The 14,113-nt window shown below is 39.1% G+C and overlaps 1 long non-coding RNA gene across 1 annotated transcript; it reads left to right on the top strand.

Annotated features, from left to right (window-relative positions):
* Positions 1-433: 433 nt before the first annotated feature.
* On the top strand, positions 434-4,462 carry LOC107277140 (uncharacterized). Its single transcript, XR_001546606.3, has 4 exons — positions 434-3,361; positions 3,446-3,616; positions 3,696-3,990; positions 4,084-4,462. It is a non-coding gene; the product is annotated as an uncharacterized lncRNA (long non-coding RNA).
* The last annotated feature ends 9,651 nt before the right edge of the window (positions 4,463-14,113 follow it).

The following is a 14,113-nucleotide window of genomic DNA, read 5'->3' as shown; positions in this document are numbered from 1 at the left end:
TTACATTACTAAATATTACTCTACATCTTTACAGATGACATAGAGCAATCATACGAATGAACACTAAGCCAATACCACTACATATCTCCAGTAAGCTAGCCATATAACTAATACTAAGCAAGTATAAACCAAAGTTGGTACTTGAATAATGGTACAAACAGAGTAAAGGATCAAAACTATATAAAGAAGAATATTTCATTATAGAATAAAGTCTTACAAGATAGATATAAGCTATTAGAACCATACCCAAATTCTCCAGAAGACTTGAAGAACTCAAGAACTATTCTAATTCTAACTCCACTAGCACTAGAACAAAATATAGATCACTAAGGATAGCTTCTTTCACTTGATTCCTTCTTGGTGTGCTGTGAATGAAGAAAGAGAGGGGTATTTACGCGGGGGGGGGGGGGGGGGTTGGTTGGAAGGATAGAGATGCTCCATGGAATCCAAAGGGCATATTTCCTCCTCTCTTGCCAAGTGTCCTCCTGATGACTGTTGGAGCACAGGAAACGGTTACAACCGTCGTTGGAGGTCGGTAATTACCGACCTGGAGAATTTTTGGGCCAGCTAGGCTGGGCCTAGGTCGGCCGACCCCTGGCTGGTCCCTTTGGCCCAGAGCTTTCTCCAAGCTCCTGTATGGTGGGTCCAAGGTCTAGCGGTGTGTCGGTTGGGCCCAATTGCAGGTGTTTCATTGGGTTTGTGGGGCCCTTTTTTACATTTATTCTCCACTTGTCGACATTTGACTGATTGAACGGGTGTTTTCCACCATTTCTCCTCCATTTATATGGTGAACTACTGTAAGCAAATATAATGCCAAGTACAAGTGGAAATAGATTATTTCTAAGTATGCATGCAAGCATTGCTAATTCTCTATTATTTTTGGAATTATTGACGGTCGAAATTGGTCTATAACAACCATCAACACCTATGATGTGAATAATGGTTGTATCGATGATAGCCATAGTCACATCAATATATGATCTACAAAAGTAACACAAAGCCACAAGTAAACAAGCTAGATGCAATGATAAATGCAAAAGGGAAAGAAATCAATAAGGATGGAGATGCAGAGAATTTTTTCTCAAAGTTTGGCTTCTTAAGGTGATTGTACGTCTCAGTTGAGGAGCTCACAAAGAGCTAAGTTTATTTCAACACTGTTCCTGTTGAAGTTGCACAAGCATTCCTCTTTCACAAATGTTATCTCGCTTTTCTTACACAGTTGTGATCCAATCTTAACAAACCTCTCTTGACACACCACAAGCCAATTAGTGACTCAAGGCCAAATCCTGGCCATCTTAAAAACTCAAGCGAATATTTTTTGAACTGGCGAAAGTTCCAATAAAATACTTCCTCCGTCGAAATATCTTAAAAACTAAAGCAAGTATCCAGACAAACATTTCTTTTTTTTTTTTGCCTGTGGTCACAAACACTTGGGATTGTGCTATATATCTACTATTGGGTCGAAATATCTAGCCGATTGGAACTTCTAGCTATTGTGTCGAAACTTCCAATAAAATAGGGTACCTGAGAGCTTAACATTCAAGAAAATTGTTTTATTTTTGAAACATTGGATATTGTGGGCAACTCATCGAAAGTTCTGGTCGAAACAATAAAGCAGACTCTTGGGTATTCCATGAGACCCAACGGAACTTCCAGTAAAATTAAGATTTGCAACCCAAGATTTGCCAACAGAAATGAACACTTACAAATAATTTTACTTTCACTAAGGTTCAGTATTAGTTAATTGAATGGCATCCCTCTCAACATACGGCAGTCCTATACTCAAGAAAATGAAAAAAAGAAAACAATTACCACATGAATCTAATTGCATCATATATAGTGTTGTTCCTGTGTTAAATTTGTTAATCTCATGGTAGCGATAGCAACTATTGTTGGATCAATCAATGAGACCAATCAACAATTTGTTATGATTGTTTTTTTTTGGAGCAAAATGAGTATCATTGCCGGTTTATGAGTTGAACCGATAGCGTTGTATGATTTTGGGTAGTGCCTGCTCAATTCTTTGGACGGGTTATTTGAAAAATGCTCAAAATACCCTTATATATTCAAAAGTCACTACAACAAAAGGGCAAATAGGTGTCACCACTATAGGTGTCAGCACACCAAAAACTGGCACCTATAATGCCTTCTCCGCCCATGCGCCCACCCACACGCGCCACATATTCAACAACCAGCACCTTTATGTCCAAATAGGTGTCGGTTTTTAAATAAAACCGGCACCTAAAACCTGTGTCAGAGAAAGGTGCTGGTTCTAGACCCAAAACCAACACCTTTAATCTTCTCCCTCCCACACTAGCCGTTGGCGGGCCCCACATATAGGTGCCGGTTCTCAACCCAAACCGACACCTTTGTTTCAAAAGTGCTTTTCATGCCCGATGGTGGGCCCTACACAAAGGTGCCGGTTCTTGGTATGACAAGACAAAGGTGTTGGTTCTCGACCCAAAACCGGCACCTTTAACATTCTCCCTCCCATACTAGCCGTTGGTGGGCCCCATACATAGTTGTCAGTTTTTGTATGACAAGATAAAGGTGTCGGTTTTTGTCTAGAACCGGCACCTTTGTTCCGATAGTGCTTTTCATGCCCCACACAAAGGTGCCGGTTTTTTGTCTAGAACCGGCAAATCTAGCTCCTCCGCCTCGACAGAAGACCTCCAGTCCACCTCCTCGTGAAAACACACCTAATGAACCACATCGTCCAGAGAAGTCCACGAGTCCACCCCCACACAGAAAAAAGACCCGAACACCAAGTGCATCACATATGTCTGTTCCATCAAGCAAAGAACGACTCAAACATTCCAATTCAGACTTAGTGTCAAAGCCGACAACGCCGCTGCATAAGAAGACAATGAACGCCAGCATCACTTCGCTTTTTTGTCCTCCGCATGTAATCGAGCATTTCATCAAGTGCGCACCACCGAAGTCACCTAAGAAGCCTATATCGGACTTCCGGAAAATTCTTGGCAAAAAAAGATATGCAAGCTTAGTCTAGGGAGTTGTACCTTGAAGAGAAAGCGTCCAAGGAAGCTGATTTCTGCAAGTCAGCTAGTTTGAAAAGCCTGGACAATCTAAATGAACTTGAAGAGGCCCCGATTGTACTGCGATTCCAACTTGGTCAACCGATGGTGCTTGACACAGAAATTGAATCCTTAGGAACTCAAGCGCATTGGCTGCATGAATGGTATTTGGAGGAGGCCAAAAAGGGTGTTGGGATGTTCGGTGCCTACTACACCAACGTGGATTTTCACCACCCCAATAATACATGATTTGTAGATTTTAAGGAACTCTTCCAGTTGTACCAAAGAAGGGAACTCGATATCTGCCTCCTGCAATTGTGGTCATTGTGAGTCCTTTGATATCTTGTCGACCTTAATTCATAGCATTCTACGTACTCTCAGTAATTCTCAACTGTGTTCTCCTTTTGCAGGCATTGCTCTTATCAGGTTAGATCCATGAACCATAAGATAGCTTTCCTAGACCCAACCGTTGTAAACTTTGACAAGCAATGCACCTCCGAAGCTGAAATTGACCGCTATCTCTTTGATGCCCTTGTCAAGCTTAATGGATGTGACCACATTTTGTTGCCTTACCTTTCTCAGTAAGTCACTATCATCGATTTCCAGTTATGTTTGCTCTCGACCCATATCAAGTTATTGATACATTGTCACTATGTGTAGCCATCATTGGATCCTCCTCGTAATCAACATCGACGACAGTTCGATTTGCATATATGATAGCCTGAGAGGGATAGACAAGTACCAAACTATTTTAAGTGCACTAAATAGGGCATATAAGAAGTACCGTAGGTCCGGAAGATCGTATGGGAGATGCAAGATTGATGCAACTGAATTTCGGATTTTCGAACATAAATATATCCTTCGTCAACTAGAGGCCACCGACCTCTGCGGATTCTACGTCATGCGGTACATGCTATATTTTGTAGAGGATGGATACAATCACCGCAATGCCGAGGTATGACATGCTTCAGGTACCTAAGTCATAACATTAAGCAATTCTATTTAAGTACTAAGTAAATTTCTACGTGCTTCCATCCTTGTGTTGTAGAAATTGGGTCTCGATACAAGTGAAATTCTACCACACGTCTTCAAAGCTCTCACTGACGAGTTTTGCGGGTTCATCTGTCATCATGTTGTAGACCCAACTGGCGAATACAACATCAACAAGGTCCCACAACGAGTGCAATCTTCTGTCCCTCCCCCTCGGGACCAAGCCGCGAAGAAATTAGCTCCTAGGAAAAGAAAAACCAGCTAGCTAGATTTATGTGAAAAAAATGTATTTAATTAGTGTTTATGCATGAACTATGGAAGTGTACTTTATGTGTAATGCATTTGAATATTTGCTATTATTATGGATTCTATTTTATGTTTTCTATTACAGGCTCGATGACTTGAGGACGAGAAACTCTTAAAATCATATGCTCACCCCATGTTGGAGGTAAAAAACAATCTCATTTATATTTTTGCACTTATGAATTCTTAGATATTGTAGACTTAGGAATTTTTTACTTACGATATATGATGAACCCTGAGTTCCTCTCGACACTCAAGGCTGTTGTTGGCCCGATCTTTTGGTGAGTTGTGATAACTACGATTTGGGAGAAACGTTGACGATCCGACTACAACCGTACGAGACGTTGTGTTGCGCCTTAGCGATCGATACACCTCTCCGTGGGTTGCTGATCTTGCCGGTGCAGATCAACCCTATTCCTGCAAGCAAATCGAAGAAACAAGCAAGAACAAGATAAAAGCAATCTGATATTGCAAATAGGAATTTAATACAAATGATAAGTTGGGGTTCCGAAGAACAAGCAGACGGACGGTCTAGCCGACACGCGCGCTGCAAGCAAGTAGCAATGGCTAAACTTTAATCTAACAAAACCCGAGAAACCCTGAAGGGGTAACTAGCTATATATAGGGGTGGGAGGACGGCCTAGGGGTGCCTAGGGTCGTGCTCCACTAGCTTGGGGCGCACCCCACATGGGCCCCACCTGGGCCGGGGTCCCAAATGAAGTTACAAGCCCATAGGCCCATTATAGGTGATGCAACACCTTGTTCCTGTGATTCTGGCCACACGAGATGGAATTCAGAGAAGAGGCTGGATCCGTTAGAAAGAGGGCTCCGAGAGCTTTCCATCAAGTACTCACGGGCCGAAAACGGAGGTCGTATGCAGATTCGGTGGCCGTTTGAAGTCAGCAGTGTAGTAGGTGGCCGAATCGGATTCCAGCACTTGGAGTACTTGATCTCGATATCTTCTTGTTCATCCATGATGTGAGCAATGGTTGCATCCGTGGTAGCCATGGTCACATCATCCTCCCCTTCTTCATGGAAAACCATCCTCGGTTTTTCCATATGGTGCTCTTTGCGTAGTCCATTTACAACAACCTGTTTCTTCCAATCAAAACAAGGCAAACTCGAGACAATTTGGTTAGCAATAACATTTTTCTCTAGCTTGCATGTTTTATCCACATGTACAGGAGGTTCTAAATCCGAGCAGATGTAAATTCTATGCACAAAATATATTCCAAGATCATTATATTCGCCAAAGATGTGAAATATAACATTGGTTGGATATGGCAAATCAGACTTAGCAAATAATTTCTCCTTCAAATTATCGAGCTCACAAAAATCATCAAACTGAACATAGCCCAAAGTATTTAAAGAAGATCTCAATTCACGCTCCTCTACTTCATTAGCAATGTGAACAACATGCTTAAAATCAGTGCAGTATGAATTAACAGTAAGAATAGCATGTTCATTCACAAGTTGTGGCATGTATACAAGTGAAGCATTATCGCATAACTCTTCTTTATCACAAGGAACAGCAAACAAATCAATTTGTGACAAAGGAATCTCAGCAGTTGGTTCCACTAATGGTTGCTCTGCTATAGCATGAAAAGTGGACAAATTCAATTCATTAACAACACACTCACCTTTACTAATTTCAGCACCATTAAGTTTACCTTTGATGCCCTCTTCAGATAATGGAGGTGCCTCGACTTTGAGTGTGATCAATGGGACTGGTGGCTCTTTCATGTCTCTCTCCTCCTTTTCATGATTATGCACTTCCTGCAAATGGTTAGTAATAGAAGACAAAAACATAGTATGTTGCTTCTTCATGTCCTCCTCTATTTTACTTTCAGCATTGCAAGCAAGTTGTAACAAATGAGAAAGAGATGTATATCTTTGACAATCAAGCATGTCCTGAATTTCTTTGTTAAGCCCACATAAAAACCTCATTTCTTTAGCTTCTTCGCATTCATCTAAACCACAACGTAATAAACAAGCTTGCATATCATGATAGTATGAAGTAACAGTTCTGGTATCTTGTTTTAAACATTGCAGTTTGTTGAACAAAATGTCAGCATAATACATGGGAACATAAACATCTCTGAAATATCGTTTCAGGTCTTTCCAAGATTGTGGTATTTTGTTATGCCTACAAAGATGTTTCCAATCATTAGAAGCATGTTTAATTAAAACACTAGAGGCACACATAACCTTTTGTTTCTCCGACAAGACATGCTTTTGAAATTCACTATCAACCGCTAGCTCCCAATTAATGTAAGCACGAGGATCATAGTCTCCCTCGAAATAAGGCAGTGCAGATTTGATCTTACCTAGAACCTCATCACTTACCTCATAATGGTCATGTTGATCCCTCCTCATGTCTCGACGAAGATGTCGATGTTGAGCACAGCTATCCCCAATTATCTTGCGTATCCCTGCCATTGTTAGTAGAAAACAAGAAACATACACAAAAATATGCGCGTTCCTATTAACTACTAGGTAGTGGCAGCTCAAAAATCGCACACACTCAAGCTTTTAACCAAGCTCTTACAAGATCTTACCAATGCAAGTGAAATGGTGACATACACCGACTCAACCAAGCACCCCAATGAAGGTTGGATGTATCGATGCCTTGGCAAACACTTGCGGTACGGCTGTAATCAAATATGTGGAGCTCTGGGTTGGCTTAAATATGTAGCAAAGGAATAGCAAATGCTCAAATCAGATAATGCAAAGTTGAATAATTGTTCAAAGTCAAGTACCGTGCTGGTCCTAGGCTAGAACGTACTAGAGACGCGAGCCTAGACACAAACGATACCATAAGATAGCACTAGGAACAACTCATGCACAACTCTGATATATGAAGTTCAGCTCAAACATAACAGTATTTTCTCTTTTCTTTCTTTCTTCTTTCTTCTTTTCTTTTTTTTTCTTTCCTTTTCTTTTCTGTTTTTTTTTGTGCGGCTTTTTTTTTTCTTTTTTTTTGCACCTTTCTGCCTTTTTTTTCACTTTTTTCTTGATTTTTTTAACAAAAACTGACTCAAGGACCTTAATGTAAGATTACAGGGACTCAAACATAAATATAAAATTTACAGGGACTCAAATGTAAAAGTCTAAACCCAAAATTAAAATTATACAAAAAATGGAATGCTGAATTTATGCCGGTTCCGTTTTTCCAAACATATCTCGAAACCGACACCAAACAAAAATTCGCCAAGGTGTTTGACACAACTCGGAACCGTGGAAGAGAGGGAGGGAGTTGGACTCGGCCAAAGGGGCGAGTGGGACTCGGCCAGGAGGTGGAGTGGATGGCAGCCGAATTTGGTGTATGGGATAAAAAGGAAACTGATTTTTAACCAATCCAATCTACTATATCTTTCCAAAACAAACTTGACTACTTCCAAAATTAGATATGGTAATTCACCTTCCTCCTCTCGTGCACGACACAGGCACGGCCAAAACAAACACACACAAGGATCGGCAAACTCTAGATGCAACTCAAGAACTCCAAAACTAACCGACAGAAACTTCTGAATACTACAAAAATAGAACCGTGGCAGCGAGCCGATTCCGTTTTCGTAGGTCCCGACAACAACAGAGACACGGTGGCAGCGACGACTGTGGTACAAAACGTGACCAGAACTCGAAACTCTAAACGAACTAGACGCTAAGACCAGCAACACGACGTGACGATGCAACACAAAATTCAACAAAGTAAAAACTGAAAAGAACAATGCAATGGCACAATATGGCTACGTAAATGATACGAATTTTTTTGTATGGCTATTTTCTGGTTATAGGAAGATAAAAACTCACCGAGCAACGAAAGCTCTGATACCACCTAATGAACCCTGAGTTCCTCTCGACACTCAAGGCTGTTGTTGGCCCGATCTTTTGGTGAGTTGTGATAACTACGATTTGGGAGAAACGTTGACGATCCGACTACAACCGTACGAGACGTTGTGTTGCGCCTTAGCGATCGATACACCTCTCCGTGGGTTGCTGATCTTGCCGGTGCAGATCAACCCTATTCCTGCAAGCAAATCGAAGAAACAAGCAAGAACAAGATAAAAGCAATCTGATATTGCAAATAGGAATTTAATACAAATGATAAGTTGGGGTTCCGAAGAACAAGCAGACGGACGGTCTAGCCGACACGCGCGCTGCAAGCAAGTAGCAATGGCTAAACTTTAATCTAACAAAACCCGAGAAACCCTGAAGGGGTAACTAGCTATATATAGGGGTGGGAGGACGACCTAGGGGTGCCTAGGGTCGTGCTCCACCAGCTTGGGGCACACCCCACATGGGCCCCACCTGGGCCGGGGTCCCAAATGAAGTTACAAGCCCATAGGCCCATTATAGGTGATGCAACACCTTGTTCCTGTGATTCTGGCCACACGAGATGGAATTCAGAGAAGAGGCTGGATCCGTTAGAAAGAGGGCTCCGAGAGCTTTCCATCAAGTACTCACGGGCCGAAAACGGAGGTCGTATGCAGATTCGGTGGCCGTTTGAAGTCAGCAGTGTAGTAGGTGGCCGAATCGGATTCCAGCACTTGGAGTACTTGATCTCGATATCTTCTTGTTCATCCATGATGTGAGCAATGGTTGCATCCGTGGTAGCCATGGTCACATCAATATATATGTAAATGTTTAGAGCATTTGAGATGTTGTAGAGCTCTAGAGATTTAGTCAAGTCTCCTGGGATGTGTAACACATCTGGTCGCCGCCTTCATGTGGTTTGACGGGCACGTCTCAGGCTGAAGTTGACTGGCACGCTGAGTCCCAGCAATATCTCATTTGCTCTTTACTCGAGGATATGAATGTGAATTATATGCAAATGTCTAGAATTTACACTCAATTTTTTCTAGACTTATGAATTTTAGACTTGTGAATTTCTGAGATGTTGTAGAGCTCTAGCGATTTAGTCTAAGTCTCCTGGGATGTGTAACACATCTGGTCGCCGCCTTCGTGTGGTTTGACGGGCACGTCCCAGGCTGAAGTTGACTGGCACGCTGAGTCCTAGCAATATCTCATTTGCTCTTTACTTGAGAATATGAATGTGAATTATATGCAAATGTCTAGAATTTACACTTACAATTTTCTGGACTTATGAATTTTAGACTTGTGAATTTATGACCTAAGGATATATGTGCAAATTAATGTTCACAATTTAGACACTGGAATTTTTGGACTTAAAAATTTTAGACTTACAATCTTTTGACTTAGGAATTTTAAACTAGGCATATTTTGAGTTAGGATATATATGCAAATGTTTAGGATTTAAAGATAGCAATTTTTGGATTTATGAATTTTGACTTAGGCTTGTAGGTTTTTATATGTTGTGAATTTGTGATGAATGGCTTGTAGGTTTTTATTTGTTCTGATGAATGCGAATGTGAATGAATGTGCTGTATGTATGTGGGGCTGTAGCCTGTAGGGATGAATTTGGGTTTATATGGAATTGGGGTTGAATGGATGAATTTACTGCAATTATTATTATTATTTGACCCAACAAATAGGTGACGGTTTTTAGGCTTGAACCGGCACCTATTAGGACCATATAGGTGCTGGTTTTGAGTTCAAAACTGGCACCTATCTGACGGCCACGTGGCAATTTGGCTTAGAACCAACACCTATTAGGACCATATAGGTTCGGCACCTATTTGACAGCCACGTGGCAATTTGGCCTAAAACCGGCACCTATTAGGACTATATAGGTGCCGGTTGTGAACCGGCACCTATTAGGACCATATAAGTGCCGGTTTTGACCTCAAAACCGACACCTATTACCTAATACGTGCGGTTTTAGAACCGGCACCGATGACAAGTATCATCAGTGCCGCTTCCTTTGTGCCAGTTTGGAAAACCGACACATTTTACCCTTTTTGTAGTAGTGAGTGCCTGGTAACTATTGGCCCCATTGACATGTTTTAATTGTTTTTGTAACGTATTTTTTTAAAAGAAGAATCACTTATGCAAAATATAAACATGCATATGTTTTGTGCCGCATATGAAAGTGGACGAGCATATATATAAGAAACACAACACAAAAATATTATCTATTCCATATCAAAGAGAATTTTTTTTGCACAAAACTAAACAATATAAATAAGATTCAAAAACCATGAAGCATGCATATATGCAAGCTTTAGATGTACACCCCCGTCCTAAAATATAAAAGATTTTTGTTCGATAGGAGTGAGACATCCTAGTGCTACAAATCTGAAGCCTCAAACCCTTACTTATCCCTAACGAGCTATATGATTATTCTTGGTTGCAGCATGTGCTATCATGACAAAAGTCGTTGCTAATTGGTCCTGCTGAATTGCTGATCATGAATAATAATATGTGCATAATTGATTTGCCACCCTTCACATACCAATGAAGAGACGGCTGTACAATTGGTCGTTGAATTTCTTCGTCCTCCATTGTGGAACACTAGCTAGTGCATGTGTACATATGCAAATGGAGCTAAGACATAACATGGGTGATGTTTGAGATAGAAAAAGATAAAGTCAGTGCACGTAAAATAAAAAAGCTACTGGCGTATCTTTAATTGGGTTTACAAAACTAAAAAAAATATTTAATATTTTAAAGCAACTTCTATTTAAAAGGTTTTTTAATAAAAAATAGTATAGAAGATATGCTTTGAATATGTCATAATACTATTAACCTAGACATGGATACAGTCAAATCAATCTCATAGTTCTAGGTTGCTATATACTCCCTCCATCTTATATTAAAATATAAGAATATAGAAACGGATGAGATATTTACTAGGACTATAAATTAGGATAGCCTGCTTATCTAGATTCGTAGTACTAGAAAATGCTTCATCCAGTCTTAAATTCTTATATTTTGTGACGGAGAGAGTATTTTGAGACGGGGTGATTGATAGCATGCACACTCCTATATTTCTAGTACAAGTTGGTTGAAATTTAATGCAATTAAGGCCCTGTTTAGTTCACACCAAACTTCCTCTAAACTTCCAACTTTTCATCACATCCAAAACTTTCCTACTCACATAAACTCCCAACTTTTTTTCCAAACTACCAACTTTCTCCAAACTTCTCCCTAATTTCAGGAACTAAATACAACCTAATAATTTCACTGACATGCATTCTAATGCATGCAGTATATTTGCAAGTTTATCTCCAAAGCAGTGAGTCATCAATGCCCGAGAAGATGAGGAACTGTTTTTTCTCATTAAGATATATATTTTATTTTTGTTTTTTTAAGCATGTTATTCAACCGTTAAATGGTGTACTTATACGAAAACTTTTTAAATAGAAGTTGCATTAAAATATCATATAAAACCAATTTTTAAGTATGTTTATAATAATTAAAACTTAAACGCAAATGATTTTATCGTTTTACAGTTCAAACAGGGTGACGTCCTCGATATCCAAAGCAGTGAGCCAGCTGCATGCGACGATGCGACGGCGACGGCGCCGGTCATTTACGCCTTGAGGGAATCCGGCAGCGGCGGCCGGTGGCGATGGGTACGGTGGTCTCGCTGACTGTCCCAGCCAGCTGCACACCGTGTTGGGTACGATACGTACTCGCAGCTAGCATCAGAGAAGAGTTGTTACGCGATGTACGTAGTACTCCACAGCTTATAGCTGGTCGCAAACAACTATACACCACACCACAAGGAGTGATTCTGATCAGTACTACGCGAGGGGACGAGGAACAGCCTAACAGGAGTAGGGCAGCTAGGGTTAGAGCCTTCTTCCTATTCGTGGGTGTATGTCCTACGAAAACTCAACGTAGTACTTGATGCCATGTTGAGTTTTTATAGGATGGAGAGAATACTCCTGACCCTAAATCCCAATTGAAATAACACTCCAAATCTATTATCTATCTATTATATACTAAAAGTTCATTAAATATCCTACAAACGCTCTCAAACCGTCACATGACATCCTACAAACACTCTCAACTTGCCACGTGTCACTCTAGCAAATTAGGAAAAGAACTTATAGCCGTCGATTTTCACTAATATGCGATGGACTCATATTTTCTACCATTAGATTTATGTAAAGAAAAAGGAGAACAGGCCCACAACCCAACCCCAGCCATCAAATATGTTATAGACATAAACATTATTAACATATACCCCAGTCCTCACCCTGATGCACGAGGACAACCTCCCTATTTTCAAGCATTCTTAATTAGTACTGTATATGGAAACATATTTTGTGATAATAATTTTTAAACAATTATACCATCTAAATCTTTGGTTAAATTTTTTATCCATGCACGTCATGAGATTATTTAAAACAAAATTTAGAATTCAATATACAAATTAAAGTAGAATAAATGCATTACTTAGGTCCTATACTGGTAGAGACTAGCTATTAGTCACTCGATAAATTTTTAGAAAAAAATCTACATATATTTTTAAACCATCTAATTATCAACATTTAGCTTATAGCTTATAGTAGCAAATACAATACCTGCAACATTTTCTAATATATCCAAAATTAGATCTCTCTTTTTAAAATAGACTAAAAAGCTCGGACCCGTTGGAATATGTCTCAAAGAAAAAAAATATCTACCCCTCCTCCTGCTATACGTATACCTCACATACTCTCTCTTCTGACTCCCGCTTCTCTCCTCTTCTGTTTATCTAATTAACAAACTAATATAAAAAATCATAGCTAAATGATTTATAATATCTAGAATTATATTTGATGTTTAATTTGTTTGAACTATTGATTTATTAACAATTAATTAAATAATTCAAGATCCATTATAGTTGTATTTTACTATATAAAAATTGAAATACTCCTTTGCATAACAACTAAATTAAATGACAATGAAACATTATAAAAAATGATAGTATTTTATATAGTAAAAGCCAATTAAATGCCCTTTAGAGCGCACTTAAGTCACCATGTATCATGTCTAAAAATTATAAAATATTTTAATTAAATCCATGGACCCATTATTTTCAACCACTAGATCTAATTTACGAGAAAAATCTTACGCTGCCACGTGTCATGCCATAATTTTAAGCTACATTTCTGAATTCTAATATAATTGTTGCTCTTCTCTTTGTAATTAAACTAGGAATTTAAGATCCGTATACTTATATTTTGCTATATACAAAATATGCATTTGGCCAAAATTCAGTCATGTGCTTTGCACGACATCCAAATATAATTGAAATACCTTAAACAAATTGGCTACATATATTACGTCATTATACATCATTTCTGCAAACACGCATAGCTAAATTAAATCAATAATATCCAAAAAAAATTACAAAGTGAACTACGAAACAATTTTTTTTATTAAGGGAGAACACCCCTGGCCTTTTACATGTCATTTGAATTTTTGTAAAAGAATTATGAAATGATCCAACAACACATGTCGCATCATCATATGTTGTTTTTGCAAACATGCATAGCTAAATTAGATATACACTATCTAAGCACATAAAATAGAACTAACTAAAATATGAATAGTCCAAACCACTAATGCATAGAAAATCCAATGCCTTTAGTTAGAGAAAAAATCGGATTACTTCGTGAATTGATTTTTAAATGTGCTAAAATAATCTAAGCAAGCTAAATGAACTTTCGTGTATCTGCTTTAAACTATGTTACCATCTAATTAACTTGGATTGTGTTTAATGCACTTTTAGTATATCATAGCATGTGGTTGTGGACAGACGGCATATCCAGATTGTCACATCCACCCAAAATCTCTTATATATATATATACACACCCCCCTCTGTCCCATAATATAAGAGATTTTGGGTGGATGTGACAATATATAT

The sequence above is a fragment of the Oryza sativa genome, chromosome 6, assembly GCF_034140825.1.
Source record: "Oryza sativa Japonica Group chromosome 6, ASM3414082v1".
NCBI lineage: Eukaryota > Viridiplantae > Streptophyta > Magnoliopsida > Poales > Poaceae > Oryza > Oryza sativa.
Note: the sequence above shows the minus strand (reverse complement) of the source record. Positions and strands in the feature narration are given on the sequence as shown.